At 41.3% G+C, this 18,006-nt stretch overlaps 1 protein-coding gene across 3 annotated transcripts in view; it reads left to right on the forward strand.

The window, feature by feature from the left end:
• The first annotated feature begins 655 nt into the window (after positions 1 to 655).
• BCHE (butyrylcholinesterase) overlaps positions 656 to 18,006 on the forward strand; it is a 52,750-nt gene continuing 35,399 nt past the window's right edge. For 2 of the 3 annotated variants that reach the window (XR_011142822.1, XM_068954288.1), the window contains exon 1: positions 1,183 to 1,348. The gene's annotated coding sequence lies outside the window, so the exon portion shown is untranslated. Of the gene's footprint in view, positions 1,349 to 18,006 lie in introns of all 3 variants that reach the window. The other variant, XM_068954287.1, reaches the window with a different exon arrangement.

Below are 18,006 nucleotides of genomic sequence, written 5' to 3' on the forward strand. Positions count from 1 at the left end.
GGAAGTACCGAAGAGTGCTTAGACTATGTTTTCCAAGTTACGGTACTGAAATACAGAGCTGTCTTAATGTATAGAGAGTAACTTTAATGTCCGTAGGTGAAATACTGTGTTGCACTCAGCACACCTTTTCCAATGAGAAATAGTCGAAGTTAAGTAAGCTCAGAAAGCTGCTTCTATAAAACAATACGCTGTTGACACTGGTGAAGTATTCTTTAGGTGCTATGCTGTTTATTTACAAAATACATACTCCAAGACCTATTTTCTGTAGAAATAAATAGAACCCCCAACTCAGAAACCCCAGTCTGGCTTTCGAATGGGTTTGCTGCCTGGGAAAGCCGTTTCCCTTTCTCAGCTCACCTCTGGCGCCCGCTGTCCTCATCAGCTTCCCCGAGGGCTCCCGCTGCTCGCCAGGGTCCCCGCTGGTGCCCCTTGGTCCCTCTCTGGGCAGTATCATTGAAATGCACCCGTACTAAAAATGCATCCGTATTTTCACATCTTACATTTACATATAGCTTCGGCTAAAGTCACATTTGAGCCTTTGAGGTGTTTTCGTTTAACATCGTGGATACAAGAGCCTAACAGCAAGCTGCTCTTCAACCGGTGAGGGACGTGAGCAACTGGAGTAGGTCGGGACGATCCCCTGTTTAAGCACCTTGCGTTGTTTTAGATGACCCGAGCTCAGGACGTAAAAGGCTCAGACTTAAGGGTTTATAATGTAGAGGGCCAGTATGTGTAGGGTTGTGGACACGACGGGGCGACCGCATCGCAGACAGTCCTCTCGCCTTCCGCTTCAACGATTTTTCAGATATTTTATTTCTGAAGTAAAATTTGCTTTTTGATTAAAAGAAAACAGATAAAATATTTGGTTTAAAAAAGCAAATTAATGGTTTCACCGCAAACCAGGGAAAGGCAGAGAAAGCAGCTGAGTGCCACAGCAGCTCATGTGAACTTGAACCCAGAGCAGTTTCTCCACCCGGAGGACGGTGCTGGCAGCTGTTAATACCATCAGGAGCTGCTCCCGAAACCCGCTGCGACATGCACCGGCCTCAGCCGAGTGGGAAGTGCACAGGTGTGTGAAAAGAGCCGGGTGCAAACACAGGTGTTCCCTTCACCTGTCTGCCAAGGAGTCCTGCCCTACGTCCTGCATCGTAATACAAAAACTCGCCCCATCTCGCAAGTCATGTGATGGCCTTGGTTCCTCAGCAGCTGCTGATCTGACCAGGGGCTGGTGTTGGATATAAGCCGTTTGGCTACTTGGGAGCTGGTTCCTGGTCTGAGAAAACTCCTTTTTTTTTTTTCCCCCCCTCCCCAAGAAAGAAGCAGCAAGACAAGAAAGTCAGCTCTTGAGGTTGGTCGTTTTGTTTTGTTTTGTTTTCAGGTAGAACAGCATTGAAGGCATGTGAGGAGGAAGTGTTTACTTGCTCTGATGCAGAGCCCAGAGTAAATCAACAGATTTCCCTCCTGTTTTTTTTGTTTATTTGTTACAGACTTTGTCAGTCTGAGATTTTAGTGCACAAATGTTGTGAGCAGGACCTGTCTGCTGGCTGCAATTTGCTGCACTTCAGTGCTGAACTCCGGACTCTTCTTGCCACCGTGGCCTCGGCACTTGCTGCCAGCAGTGCAGAGATTGCCACTGGTGGTGGTTCAGAGCTGCAGACGGGTGATCAAAACTGCCATTGATCACGCAAATCCAAAGTGCTGTTGCATGAGCATGAACTAAATTACTGCCAGTTACTGGAGGAGATGGCTAGACATGTCCTGTCCTGCGCAAAGAGGACAGGTGAAAGGTGTCACATGGGAAACTGGGTGTCCTCTTCTATGGCAACCCCAGAACAGATGTAAGCAATGGCAGGTGACTCAAAGTGCATGTTGTCGGTCCTTTCTGTACTCTTAGATGTTGGAAGTGCAAAATGTGCTCTGGGATAACAAAGAGGCTGTTAAATGTGCAGCACTGAAACTATTATGTGTCAGAGTGGCCCTGGTATAGCTAAAAATATGACTGTTTTATTGGTGAATTAAAAAAAAGAAGATATGGAGACACCTCTGTGTCACATCGGGGGGGTAACGGAGCGATGCTGTGCAGTGCACGCAGTCTCATGGAAAGGCAAATGCTGGCAGGTGCTTGGCAGCCACCTTGTGATGCTTACCCTGATGCGAAAGGGGGGCTGATGCAGGAGCCAACCGTGCTGCAGAATGGCAGACATCATTTAAACATATCACGGTCAAAGAAATAAGTCAGCCTCAAACTGTAGAGTAATGTTGGAGTGAGGATTAGCATTAGCTTGAGTGAACTGAAAGAGATAAAGCTGTGTGAATGTAAAAGAGAAACTGCATATATTCTCTCCTCTTCAAAGTGTTAGTGTGACATCAAGGTGGAATTAAAATGTTTAAACTGTCAGATGCTTGCATCTCTCAGGCCCCACTGGAATTTTCCAATCATCAAAAACCCAGCTATAATAAATGCACTTAAACTTGCATTGCCGTTTGCAGCTATTTCTTTCTGGCTGATAACGCTATCAAATGTCCTTTCATGCAAAGTATGTTATAAACAGCAGAAATGGAACAGGCACTTCCAGGCAATTTCCTGCTTTTCCACTGGCATAACGCTCCTGGAAATACGGCTGATGCTTTAAACATCTTTGCACTGTGGCCATGCCATCAGATTAGCAAACCTCTGGCACTGAAGTTCACTATCGCTTAGCTTCATGGCGCCTTGCTAGGCGTGTTAACACGTGTGATCTTGCAGTGGTTAGCCAAATCTTTGGTTTCCTCCTCCTGGGGTTAATCTCATTTTATACATTTTTCTTCTGGTCAGGCAGCATGTTCTGTTCTTTAGATTGTGGATAAGTTGGACCGGTCTGTCAGCTCCTGGTTCCCAGGGCTCCTTGTCCTGGATGTGTGTGCATAAACATCTCTGCCCTTCTGCTATAACAGTATATATTTTTTAAACTAGGATAGCTGCTGTTTTAGTGAGTTATCACAGTAAATCATTGCATTTCTCTGAATTCTGAAAAATAAGGTTCCCAGCTTTTCCCAACTGTGAAACTCCTAGAAAAAAACTTCTCTATTCCCTTTCTACGCTGATTTTTCTCTGGTAGAAATATGCTAGTTATATAGCAACTCTTTTAAGCACCCGATTTAATTTGGTTGTATTTTCTGCTGCGGAAACTTTCAGTCATTGTGGAATTACAGAAAGTAGATTTTTTCAACAGAAAAATCACCTGAAGGAGTTTCTGCTGAGAGACGTGTCTGTACCTGTGTGTGCTGCAGGAGGGGAACAGAGTTACCTCCTGCCTGCAGCCAAAGCAGTTTACTTTGTACCTAGCAGAAGGGGAAGAGTGGCACAAAGCTGCGGTGAGAGGGAAATCGGGCTCAAGTGAGGAGGAAAAATGAAGACTCTGGGTACACAGTTAACCCAGAAACTGCCCCAGCTGCATGCAGGGAGGCTATGGAAGTAGCCTGTCTAATGATGGTGCTGCTACATACTGTCTTCCCTGGAAATAACCCACAAATGAGCTCTTGATGCTCTTGGCCCACTCCAGGTCGTTCCAGCCTTACTTTGCACCATGTATTCTCATTTTATTTCCTACACTTCTTTATCCCTATCCCCAGAGTTTCTCCCATGCTACTCAGCTGCCCCAGAGGAGACAAGAGTCTGGAGGATGCCATATGCCTCTAAATATTTTCTTTGTAAGCAAGAAATGCTCTTCCCTCATCTCTCTTACCAGAGCCCCAAAATGGAGCTGAGATTAGACAGGACTGCTGGGCCCAGAGGGAAGGATGGGTGCTGGGGTCCTGTCTGCCAAGCGGGGAAGGTGGAAGGAAGGATGGAGTCTGCACTGGTTCTAGCTCCCTGCTTAGCAAGGAGGGAGCAAAGAGAAACCTCTCCTGCTGTTGGTAGATTGCTAAAATCCAGGGATCCTCCATGGCCATATACAATAATTACTTTTTGAAAAGTTTTTTTTTATTTCTTGGCTTTATGACTTGTGAGGGACTGTCCTTACTCATTCAGAGAATTAAAATGAAGTTACAGGATAGCGATCACCTGTGGAAGAAAGAGCACAGACTTTATTTCCTAAGGAACATATTCTTCTGCAATACAGAAGCCATTGTGGGTTCAGCTTCTCTTTCAAGTAAGACTATAATAACGCAATTACCAGCACATGACTAATTTTTGTTGATGACTTCCAGAACTGAGATGCTGAGCCCTTTACAAGTTCAAACTAGCCAAGGAAAAACAGCAGATGGATCAAAAAGCAGAATCTACATCTCAGTAGACATTCTGGTATTTCTGCATTTGTGTCCATCTCAAACTATACCGTAAGCCTATTTTGGTTTGTAATGTTAAATCAAAGTCACACACTTGAGGACAAATAATTTTAATAGCTCTAATTAATCTAGGATAGATTTGCTGAAATAGTTCTATGGAAATAAGACAGGAAGTATTGTTGAAAGTACATCAATGTCGTATAATGCATACATATAAATCTGATTTCCCCCCCCCCTTGTCAAGAATGATGATTTTTGAATAGGAACAGGATGGACAAGGCTTACTGGATGCTGAGGGAAAAGTGAACTCTTTCTTACCCCCCAAAATACCTAAGAAACTGAAATAGCTGATGCAGATGTATCCTTCTTTTAAATATTACAAGAAATAAAGAGCAGGGAGGAGAAGGAGTAATATTAGAGGAAAAGGTAAACCTCATAAATTATGTATATGAGGTTATATACATAAACTTTATATATATATATATTTGGTTTCATAGATATTGCTACTGATACCAAAAAAGATCAGACATACTTTCTGGATTCCTTTCTGTATGAAAATCAACTGTTGATTCCCAATAACAGTTACTCTGCAGGGAGCCTCTAGCCTTCATGGCTGCTGATCTTGGGCTGTGAGTAGAAGTGAGTGCTTTGCATTTGCTACACATCACCAGATATGAAATGCAATTATTGACTTCCCTTTTGCCCTTTTGGGAATAATATAAATGTACTGTGTGAGCTAGGAAGACTTCCAACCGTATTTTTAGAAAAATGAGATATTTTAGATGGCTTACACTAGGCAGTGTTATCCCTAATGCAGATAAAAATATTACTTATTCACGTATATCAATGTGATTTGGCATAAGGGAACTGATCCTCTGAGATCGTTGCTCCATCAGCTGACAATGGAAACGAAATGTTCAACCTCTTTTTCTGTCGATTCCTCTTACCATAAGACCCAACTATGAAATATACTAGGAAGACAACTTTTTGGTGAATCCAGCAGTTAATCAATTTATATAAATCTGAATCATGAGTATTCATCGTTTTTTATCTTGATAAACGTGTAGTGGATAGCTGAGTCAGATTTCTCTACTCATACACTGAAAGCCTGCTATGGTCACCCTGAGAAGCTGCACAGGTGGCAGGTTTTGCTGGTTTTGCTGGACATATGGGAAGCAGAATCTGGTGTAAGACAGCTTTTATGCTTTTTAAAGTTCTTGTTGCCTAGAAGTTTCTGTTGTGCTGCTGTGAGATGTCTGCAATGTTTTCTATGATGTGATTGAACTCAAAATTAAGGGGATGTGAAATACCAGCAAACTTTGGTATTGGACTTTATCCTTTTGCTAACAAAGCAGTTTGCAACATCTTACTCATTTTTTTGGCTGCTTTTGGAGAATGAGCAGACATTTTTTACTGAGTTGTTATTTAGACTTTTGTTTTGAGTTAAACAACCATTTCTGAATCCATTAGTGTCCATGTTATTGCCCTCATGAATCTTCATCTGCAAGAAGTTTCTACCATTTTTTCCCTAATTGCCTGCATTTGTTGGAAATATGACTTGTATAACACTTACTCCCTTGTTGAAGACTGCATAAACCCAGGGCATGAAATGAACCTTTTAGATAGAGTTGACTTGGGATTCAGATAATCATTTTGATACTTAACCTGATTTATTCAGATGTAGTAGAGTGGTTTTCCACAGCAGCAGCATGGACCCTACACTTTTTCAATTTACAAGGGAAAAATTTATGTTTTATCTGCCTTGCAGAGCTTCAGGCTCACCGAGTGATTTGAAAGGAAACTGCCTTTGTTCTGATTTATGAGTAATCACAAGTAATACAGATTGTACCCCTGGGACAATCCTACTGAAGTGTAACCATATTGAGATTAAGCTTCCTCTTTGCATGCCCTGAGAGTCTTGTGGGTGCTATTGCAAGTTAAGGCATACAGATTCAAAAGCAAGGGAGTACAAGCAAGTGCTTACTGCAATAGACAATGGCAGATAATTTGCTGAATAAGTTGTACCACTTTTTGGATTATGCCTATGACTTAAAGTGACAAAGATCGGTCCCAGCAGCAAGTCTTGGAGCACTCCGTATTAACCTTCCTGTATGTCAAGAATTAGCAATTTTTTCTTCTCCTTTGTTTTCTCTATCTCATGCATAGTTTTTAAGCCCTGGCACAAATTTACCTTTTACCCTGTAGATATCAAATTTCCATAATAGGCTTTCATGATGGATTTTGTCATAAGCCTTCTAAAACTGAGTGATGAATGATCTTTCAGTTTTCTTTTATTCTCTATTAACTTTTTTGCTGACACTAAACAGAACCGTGGGGCAAGATTTTTAACCTTTCAAAACATGGGTGACTTTTCCCTATATCATTATTTTCTAAGTGTTCCCTGATTATAAGTCTTTTCACGTTTATCACTTCTTCTAAAACACTGGGCTTCACATAGCAATAATTACCATTCAGATATTAATATAGACAACCAGGAATCTGAAGACCTCCAACATAAAATTGCCTCCTTTCTGAGTGGACAGATGGGCATCTAAGATATAAATGTGTACAAACTGGTTGTAGCATGCCATTGTGATTTTTTTTCTCCAGTTGGTTGTAGTCTTTAAGAGACTCTTGAGGGAGAAAGCAACTGTACTGCATGTCATCTACAACTGAAGTATGACCCACAAGCAAAGATAGGTACCAGCAAACAACAAAGTTGTTTATTGTGTCTCATGCTAGAATGATGCCTGCTCATGCATATTCCCACTGTGAATGTGGGATTTCTCACTGTGTTGTGAATGAAAGATATGCCTTTTTCACTTTTCTTCCTAACTGAGCCAAAAAAGCTGTTTTTCTTGGAGACTTTGTGGAAAGGTAGAGGGGAATATCTGCTGCATTAATCGAGGAGAAAACTGGGTAGTGTGGAATGGCTACTCCAGCGCCGGAGGGAAAGTTGAAGAGTAACTGGGAAATTATCCTAAAAGGTTTGGGGATGTTTCAAAGATAACACACAGCCAAGCACTTACTAGGCAGGGCATGGACATTAAAACTGGACTAAATGGTTTCCAAACATGGGTCTGAGTTATTTTGTTTTTATTTATATGGTCTCCTTCTGATGATCAAAGTTTACATCTCAAGTATTTAATATTTGTATATGTTTTGAGAAGCATGAAATACTTTAACTACCTTTCTGTGGGGGCGGGAAATTATTGCATGTGCGAGCTGCTTGTCTCTTGTGTCACAAACTCTTAAAATGGATCTCATCTATTTATTTTTGTGAGGGAAAGCATCAGGATTCAGCCTTGAATGTTAGCCTCATTTCCCTTGTGTTATCTTGTGTCAAACTAGCAGGTGGCTGGTTCACAGGTGAACTGAAAGAACGCTTTTTCCACGGCTCCTATACTTCAGCTGTACAGCTGCTCACAGGATGTGCTGGATGACAAATGTTTGCAAGGCTTCAAAAAATGCTTGGGCAAACACGTGGATGAAGAGTTGCTTGGCAACGGTTAGATACAAAAACATCACCTCTGTTTGAGAATCAGCATTTTGGAGCCTGGGAGGTGTTACAAGTATCATTACCTGTTTGCCCCATTCTTCCATTTTTCTTACGCAGGCCCCCCTTGGTGATGTACCTGTGGTCTGACTCAGCGTGGCCATTCCTACACATTCTTCTGTAAAATTTCTGTTATTTAGTGGAAGACGTTATTGCTTTGCTCCAGTTACCATATTTCTTTAGTCATACGCAGTGGGAAAATAATTTTGAACCACGCAATTGGCTAAGCTGGTCAGCCCCTATAGGAAAAAATTCTGCTTTACTGGTTTACTGGTGGTTTACTGGTGATTTGCTTATCTTAGAAACCATGTGGTAAGGAATCTGGAAGAAAGTTCTGTGAAGGATGGCTGTAAGAGACTGGAAGAATTACATCTATTTAGAGATTAAGAACAGAAGAAATAGCACAGGAAGAAAATGTGAAGAAAAAAGGCCATCTGAAAGATTGTCTGGAAAAATAATGGCTAGTCTAATATGCCCGAAGCACACTCATAAGATTCAAAGGATTGGTCTAGCACAAACAGCAATGTGGTCCCCACTGCAAAAGGACATATGGTGTCCATCATCCTTGCCAATTGTAGAGATAAATTATTTCTGGACACCTATTTGATGTGTCACCTGGACCCTTTCCTCAGTACACTCCTGATTTGCAAAGCAGTGTACGGTTTTGAAAAACTGAAGTTGTCTATTTAGGGAGTGAAATGTGCAGTACTAAAAGTCACCTGTCGCTATGAACATTAATGGATGTTTTTTTGGAAATCACATGGAGTGTAACATCAATTCACAGATCAGCTTTGCTGTGTTTGCATCCTAATCCTGTGCAGATGGGCTATTTTCATACCTGAATATCATGGCCAGCAAACACTGCCACCAGTTTACAAAGCAAGCCAAAGTCCAGTGAAAAATACTCAGCTGTAAAATCAAGAGGAAAACGAGTCTGAGAGACTTGTTTTCCTTCTGGTTTTCTAGGATTTGAGGGTCTTCCCAGAAGAATAACTGTGGCTGGATGAACATAGTAGCATAGCTCTGTGGTAATGCAGATTGCCTAAGGGCAACAGCACAACCTGGTGGTTTATGGTTATTATGATGCATCGGATCATGCATCATAATTTCCTTGCGGTATCTGCGCAAGGAAATTCAGGACCTTCCCTTCCTCAGAAGCCTCTTGATTGCTTGCACAGAACTGAAGCTCTTTTTCTTTAGTTCACAGGTAAGGTACCGTTTTACCTGAGGTTTTCCGAATGAATAGAAAAGACTAGACTGCTAAGGCATATGCAAAAAGCTAAATTAATAGGTCTCTTCCCTCCCGACATCTGTGATACTGAAACCTTGAGGCATAGTTGTGGCCAGCTATTTCATGTGGTTTTGTGCTGGCTGTGCCTGGATTTTTGTTCCAAAATAATAGCTAGAGTCAAATAACTAAAAAGAAAAGCTTGCAATATACACACTATAAAATAAAAGACAAAAAGTGTGTATGCAGGGGAAAAAATAGGTTTGACTTGCTTGCTTTTTCTATTTTTTTTGCCAAGCAAAGTATATAATACATAGACTGAATATTCAAATACCAATAATATTGATTCTTTCTTCTGTCTCTTCAGGGTATGTGACGTTGTTCAGAGTCTCTCTTCTGATGTGGCAGTGAAATGAGGCTGGTGCCAAATGTGCTCAGACAAATTTTCAAATAAAATTAATTACATTTTTTCTATTTTACTTCATGCTGAAAAGCAGGCTCTTTTCTAACAAGGAATGCAGCTGGCACTGTGGTGGTAGTTGAACAAAATTCTTGCCAGCTACAGATCATTTCAGTACAGTGTTCACTGATCACACAGTGTGACAAAACCAACTAGCTCTACCTAGCTAGGCATTGCCGAAATGGTGATGGGACTGGTCCTGAGCACAGACACCTACGTCCAATACCCCAACAACTCCATCTTGATTACTTGATGGAAAAATAAAAATCCCAGCTGAAGTGGGATTGCAGCCTGAGAGAAAAGGTATCTTGAGAGGCCCACCAAGGGACTGAAACTGTGGTGCCTGGAGCTAAAAAGTAGCTCTCTTTCTACAATGAAGACTCTTACAGGATGGTCACCACAAATGAATGCTAAGGTTTATTTCTCATTGTTTGACCTTTCTACTTTAGTCCTGCACATGGCTGAAGTATGTCTTGTAGTCTTGGTCCAAGAAAACACTTTAGTCCACATAAATTTAAGAGCATTAATCTTACTTCTATGTTTAAGCTCACACTTAAGTCCCATTTATTTTACTAGGATCAAACATCTGTGGAATGGAAAGTGTGCTGAAGTTCATAGATATGCTTATTATTCCTCTTTAGTTAGAGGAAATATGTTACATAAACAGGACAAAATAGTTGCTGTATGACTATGACGAACATTTGGAGCCGATCTCAGACGCGTGTTAAGTTCTGCTACTGCTTGTCATGACCATGACAGGAAAACCAACACAGGTGAAACAACCTGTCCTGCGTGCTGGTATCTCACACGTCCCCCTTAACAGTGTGGAAACACCAGGAAAGTTCTCTGCAAAAACTTAGTGGTGAGCACAGTGATGTTGGGTCTACCAAGTCGTGGCTTAATACCGTTTCTTTTCAATTATAACGCGTGAGATAGTGCCGAGCACTTTGGTGTTTGCTTCCCTCGTGCAGAAGGTGACAGTGTTAGTTATTGGAGCGATGGCCTGCAAGCAGCTGGGTTGGAGCTTGTGAGTCCAGTGGCCCTTGGTGCTGTAAAGGCCCTGTGGTACCTGGAGGAGCAGGACACCAGCACTAACAGGATCAATCCTCTGCTCAGATTCCCCTAGTATTTGCTATATGCTATTCAATATTGTCATGTTATCAAAGAGAATTTGCCAGCAATAACTTAATACACCATTTGGGGAGATCTGCCAGTCTTGACAATGGAGCATCAAACACCCACTCAGAGAATCAGCATGTACTGATTTTCATGCTCTGATAAGAGCAAGTGCTTTTTTCCACGTTAAATTAAGGGAACATAGAGAGGATTTGTACTATTTTAATAATGCCAGGCGTGCCATAAAAGTGAATGCTGTATCAGCATTTGCAGCACACTTAGAGGGTGAATCATCTTTACTCATGGGAGTAACAATTCTGTAGCACAGATTCAATGTGTGTACTATATGTGTCCACCAAACTGTGTTCTTACTGCAACCAGTTTTGTATTGAATTATTTAGGTCAGCTTATATTTGAAGAATAACAAAATAAACACAGATTTTTGGCTCATTTGCACGTCTGATTATAGTAAAAGGGTTTCCTTCCTAAATTTAAGTGATGCGAGCAGTCCACCAGGAAAGTGAGCTGCGATATTTTGTGCTTTATGTTTTTGGAAAACTGGTTTTTACACTCACTTTTTAACCCTAGAATAGGTAGATACTCGGAAAGTAAAAAATCCATATCACTTTTAGCGTACACTGGCAACAGTATGTTGTAAAACCATTTGGCAAACACTCAATAGGTTATTTAGCTCAAAGGAAAATGATGGCATTTCATAACCAAGTCTCTGCACATCCAATGTGGTTAGCACACTTTGCAACAATTCCTCTTTAGAGCTGTTAGGGTTGGTATATCTGCATCTGTGACCCAGTGACGGACTGCCTAATAGCACACATTGTCAGAATACGGTGTTTTGCATTAAGTCTGCTCATTAGTAGGTCTATGCTGTGCAGGGACATGATGTGCTCTAACAGCTGTCCTGCAGAGAAACTCTTAAGGCATCCTGTCAAAGTTAGCCATGCTAATAACTCTGTAGCACACACTGGCATATTGCATCAAGGCAAAGTCCTACTTGCTAACAGCACTGCTGTAATTCCAGGCATATTGTATATAGTGTTCAAAATCCATGCATTAACAGCGCCAATTTACTGCTGTTCCCCTGCATGCCCTGCTAAAGCGTTATACTAAACGAGCTAAGACAAGGCTTATTTCATCCTGCACTGAGGGAGCAACCAGAGCAAGCTGGCAGATGCTTGAACTCCAGATACGAATGTTTGTCTTCACTGCCTACCCTCAGCCTACGCTTTTCTTTTCCTGCACTGTTGAGATGCCAGCTTCTGCCAGGAGCTCCAGATTTCATCTCTTGCTGATCTGATCTTAGGCAAACACCTCTGTGCCCATCAGCGCATGGGAGGGAGCATCCCATACAGCTTTCCAAGGTGATTTTGTCACCTCCTATTGCCATACTGTCAAGCAGGTATGTTGCTGAACTGGCTGACAAATACTGCTTCATGTTTTTCTAGTGTGCCCCATCTTTCTTCTTCCGCTAGATGCCGCTTGTCCTAAATTACAAGATTTAGTCTCTAAGACTGTTCTTAACTGATGCGTTTGCACAGCCACAACATGAAGAGTCTTGATCCGTGAGTTTGAGTCACGGATCGAGGGCTCAGTACAGCTTTCTGAGAGAAAGGTTTGTTCTGGCTAAGAGTGCAAGAAAACTCCCCTGTAGTAAATTCAGCAAGGCCTTGGTAAAGAGTTCTTGTGCTAGTAGTAAGGCAATGGGAAGGAGAGTTTCTAAAGCACCACAAAGCTGTAAATGAAAGTTGTTTTTTGCATGTCTTATGTCAAATGCTGGTTGTCATCTCTGGATTAGGAGATCACTGCTGTCTCACCAATGTCTCTGTTGGGTATCTGGGGTTTTTGAATGCTTGGAGAACCTCATATGCATCATTCAAGTAAGGCTGTTTGATATGTTTGCATGGACCCTGTCACTGAACAGGCTTTACCAGAGCGTACTTTCCCTCCTCAGGGTCTTTGAGTGGGGATGCGTCTGTCTCTGTCATGAAGCCCTAATGTAGTCTTTGCTATTGAATCCACACCTGTAGCAGAAATGGCTATGCTGAAAAAATCTCCACTTAGGCATCCGTAAAACCCTTGGGCTCCTGGCTCGTATTTTGGCTCAGGTATAGCATAATACATGGACAATACATCTCCCCTTTCCTTCTGCCTGTTGAACAGCCCTTTAACTTTGCAATCCCATAGCCCGACTACCAGAGATGCCGATGGGAGATCTCCGAAATACCTCCAACTGCTTCAGGCGGTGGCTATCTTCACATGCTAAACCCCGACTGCCGGGGATAAAAAGGTCTTAGTCCACAGATCAGATACCAAAGCCCATGTAACCAAAGCTCAGAGCTGCTCATATATCGATCCTATCGACTGGTCATTTGGCGATCCAAACTAAACGTGTGTATTCAGTCTCGCTCAATTATGAAGACCATTAGGTGTTGGCTTTATGCAAGCCCATTTTCTGTTCACTGAGCAGATTGTCTTTCTGTGTTTGTTTGCAGGGACTCAGTGGATGGGTCTGGGCATTGGGTATGGGGTAACGAGCTACTCACGGACATGCTGCAGTGACAGGAGTAGGTAGCGCATCCCACTAGAGCAACCAAACAGCCGGTTCTGAGGACCCCATATCTGCATTGTACATACGGCGGAGACTTTCTTTGTTAGGTGCTTAGCATAAACAATCACTACTGTCCAGGCACCCATCGCTGAAACATCCCTCTCAACGTTGCTTCTGAATTGTTTGCATATTGATACAATTGGGATGACTTGAACCCAAAACAACAATGATTTGGGAAGAATAGAAAAGGTCTTGAAGTCCCTTTCCCTTCCATTTGGACAAACATCTTGTTTCCTGTCTGCTCAGATATTTCACAAACACTTCATAAATTTCATTCCTTGCCTATCTTATCCTGAGATAGCTGCTGGTTTCTCCATAAAGGAAGTGAGCTCTCCATTTCTGCTCCTCTTCCTATTTCATGTGCCCATTACTTAAATTTTCTACAGATTTTTATTGATTCTTTTTCTTATTATTATCATTTTATTTTGCTGTTCTGTTGTTATTGTTAAGAGTTAGAGTATAAAAAAGTTTTTCTAATGTTTAAGAACCTCACATTTTTTGGCAACACTGAGATTAGCTGCCTAAAAATTAGGGGAAACATAAAAGGAGAAGGAGAGAAAAGGCAACCTACCAGAGGTAGGAAATTGCACTTCACTTTTCACATGGTTAAATCCCAAACACTGGTAAATGTCTCTTCATTGGGGAGGATGGTTCATACTTGGTATATGTACAAGTGTGCTTAATCAGAAATGAAACACCACAGGCATTTGCATTTCTTTGTGCAACATTCTTAGATGGTTTTCATCAGCTGGTGACAGGATTTTTTGCATGAACATGAAAATTAAAATCACTTAAATGTCTTCTCTGGGCAAGTCTTAGCTGTTGCATTTTATTCCTCGGGTGATACTGGGAAATACACTGACATTTTATTAAAGCAATGTCCCTGCAGGATAGGTAATGCTCGAGGCATTACAGGGAAACCATGTAGAACTCACTTAGCAATGACTACCTCACTGCTTTTTTTTTTTTTTCCCCCCTCCCCCTTGTCCAGTGCAAGTTGCTGCTTTGGCAAAAATGTAGGCAAATGTTTTTGTGCCATAATACTCCATCTGTGCCTTCTGAATACATTTCCAGACCAAATCCTCAGTACAACCTTTATTATGATTAATTATTGTGCACAAAAGATTCACAGCTGTGGTGGTGGCTACAAAAATAGGCCCTGGCAATTCGCAGGCATACTGCTCTGACACTGCTTTCTTACCACCCGTGATGTGCATACCCTATTTAAGGAACCCAGCATATTTCATGCTCTTGATTATTGCCTTTGACTTTTAAAAAATGTAAACTCTAAATTCCAAGGGCTGGCTTCTATTTACTGTGGGAAATGGATGGAAATAGTGCTTTTATTCAAGATTACCATCAAAAAAGTCTTTAATCGTTAGTAATGCTGTGAGAGAAAACATATCAGACTACAGCTATAAAACTGAGGGAGTGAAAATAAAGCAACAAGGATGTCTTTTAATGCTCCCTGTTCCTGAATACAATTCAGTCTTCCTTAGGATCTTGGGCAAATCTCTTAAGTTATCAGTCTATCTGTTTTGATAGTTTAAACAGAAATTCCTTTGGGTTGTGCTCTGTCTCTGTGCATTTCATATTGAACCTATCTGCAGGCGAAAGTGCAAGAATGCTAAAAACGCCTCTCTTCTCACCAGGTTTCCCAAGGTTTGCCCATAGCACAGCTTCCTCATTGAGGACAGTGACCTCTTCCTCTCCTGTTTCAGCTTGCTGCAACCAGTGCTAGGGGGAAATACACGGGCAGATGACTTTCTATAATAAAATACTGCTACCTGATAGGGGTAAAGGAGTTGGGAGAAGCCAGCGGGGTTTCAGGCCGGTGTGATTTCACTGGTGCAAACAAGGTGAGAGGAAGCAAAGAGACTTTTATGGGGTGGATTAGTCCATCAGGAATCTATATAGGGCAGAATAGCCATGAGCAGAGTATACCGTTAATAAATTAATGAAGCGTACTGGTGAAGAATACTTATAACTCTTCCAAAACATTATTTTTTAGGAGAGTTAGTATTTCAAGGACATTGTGGGACTCAAAATGCCCTTAGTATTTTAATTTGTATCACTAAATCATATTGCTTTTTACTTAATGCTATGTACTTTGTACACAGACATGTAGAAAACCTGAGAGAGTTTACTGTACTTTACCAATAAGCCACCTGCACTGACAACTGTTTTTCAAGCAGATGGTACTGTGATGAATTATCCAATATTCAGGAATCGTGGCATCTTTCTGAAAAATTTGCACAGATGTTTATAATGAGATTTCTGTGATTACACAACATTTGTGCATCCACAGAACGAAAGGGCCTTCTGTTAAAAAGTCACTCAGTTTGAGAAGCTTGCACTAGGATAGGGCTCAGAAGTGCCTGCACCTTCATAAGTGTAATAGTCTCTAGACAGAACCCTTACGGTTGAGGTGTCTGTGTGCACCTACCTCTGTTGCCCCAAGGTCATAATAAAATAAGCACAACCTTTTCCAGGCTCATCTGTTTTTTCCAAAGCTAGATTTATTTCATGAAACACATAGGCAAAGCAACCGAATCGGCTATGAATTACAGAAATTAGTGGGAAAATGACTCTGGAATGCTTTTTGAATTTTGTCCTGATGGGTAAAAATAAAACGTGAACTGACGTTGACGCTATCTTCCTACTGCTTGAGCAAAGTTACTGAAAAGGTGCAGGCTGCTGACTTCAACAGCTCTTTCCTCCAAACATTAGCCGTTAACACCTCCTCTCCTATGTGCTTCAGACCTATGCATGGCAACAGGATGGCACCAGTGGATCTGAAGTTTTAGCTCATCACAAACACCTAGGTTATTTCTACTGAAACTAATAGCTGTGCCGTATTTGCAAGCTGTGATCCGTCTATTGGAGAGTGAACAAAATCACTCTCAGCTTGTTTCCTGTGTAACCGCCTGCTGACAGATCCCAGAAGGTCCAGCTGTAAGACCTGGGTCTTTTATTCATCGTTTCCAAGTGCTGCATGAAATTGAATTCTGAAAACTGCAGTGGTTTAAAGTAAACCTTTGAACAAACATCTCTATGATGGTGGTCACTGAAGACACGTATCTCTCCCTCGCGTTACTGAAGAAACTAAAAGATGGAGAATCATACTAGTGATGAGGCCTAAAACCCTCAGAGAGTGGGGAATTGGGAAGAGTTCCTGGCTTCCAGATACGTGTTCCTCTGTATAGATTCAAATGAGCTCTTTTATCCCTCACACATCACTGTTATTCATCGAATTTGTGTACGAGAGGATGGATTATCGTAGAGGAACTTCCTACTGCTATTAGTAGACTATGACCACCAAGCTGGATTATCCAAAGCTGGCCAGGTATCGCTTGGGTGTTTATGCTTTCCAGAGTAGACTGCAGAAATGCAGCTGTTTGTTTATGTATTTATAAGACACCAGCAGCAAGACTTTCAGCTGATGAATGTGAATTATCATAAGTTAACTTAGAAAAGCACCAAAACTACTTTTTGTCATTGGAGGACCACATAAAACCATGTAGTACTCTGTAAAACAGATCAATCTACCTGGAAGAAGGAACTAGCATTCGTCCCCTGCTGGGCCCCATCAGTCTGTTGGTCCTTTCTTCCTCTGCCTGCAAACCAGAGGAGTTTGTCCATTTACTTGACCCAAGTCACAAGAGCAAGGGCAGGTTGACAGTCTGCACGCCCTCGTTTCCACATACTAACACCAGCCTTGGTGGTGTACAACACAGCTTTACAAAATTTAAACAATTGTAGCTTCACTGTGCATGGGAAAGAAAAAGGAAACATAGAAATGGAAAAATTAGTTACATGGTCAATTAATTAATCTTCTGCAGAAATCTATGACTCCTAACTCATATTTTAATTAGCCTTATCATGTTCACACAACATTTCAGCTCTTTGCTGACACTTAGCTTTAGCCTGTTTTCATACAAGCTGAACACCAGGACCACAATACAGTTATGCAAGCTGTATTGTGCATACATGAATCATTTTTTCTTTTATTGAATCAGATCCCTCTATGAGTCAAAATAATGAATTATTTAAGAGTACCAAATACTAAAATTAAATAAACATTCAAAAGAAATAATAATAATGTATGTATCTTTCAACTAGATATATTTTCTGATTAGCTTGGATTTTGCCAAGAATTTTATAAAAGTGGAGACCATAACTGTGCTAATAAAGAGGAAATTATACCAACCCATAATTAGAGTAATAAGGAGAAAGTTATAGCAGATCATAACTGAGCCAATAAGAGGAAAAGATAATCATGTCTAACGGCTTATATGAGCGATAGCACCTTCTGTATACTTAATAAATTGGTATCCGTTTCCGTGATATGCATCTAAGGTATCTTTCCTTAGATGCAAATATAGCAAATATCTCTTCAAATATGAAATGTACTTTCCATGACTTTTCTAATTATTTGTTAATGGGAATTTTGTTGGGAATTTCTGTTACTCTCAAACAACAAGTGACATTGACCGGTCAAAGAGGACCTGAGCTAAGTTCACCCATCTGCCGCCTTCTGCCTTTTTACCTTTTTTACCTTTGCTGTCAGTGATTTTCCCCCTGGAGATCCTGAGCTGCTAGCTGTCTCCGTCTTGGTGATCTGACCACCTTCTTTTCTTGTACAGCTGGAATTTACTATTTTTACTTGCAGCTCTTTTTTGCAACACAGGAGCTTTCTCAGAAGTTTGAGCCAAGGTCGTGCAGCTGTTCCCTGGGAAAGGCCAGGCCTG

This window comes from Struthio camelus, chromosome 9, assembly GCF_040807025.1.
Source record: "Struthio camelus isolate bStrCam1 chromosome 9, bStrCam1.hap1, whole genome shotgun sequence".
Taxonomy (NCBI): domain Eukaryota; kingdom Metazoa; phylum Chordata; class Aves; order Struthioniformes; family Struthionidae; genus Struthio; species Struthio camelus.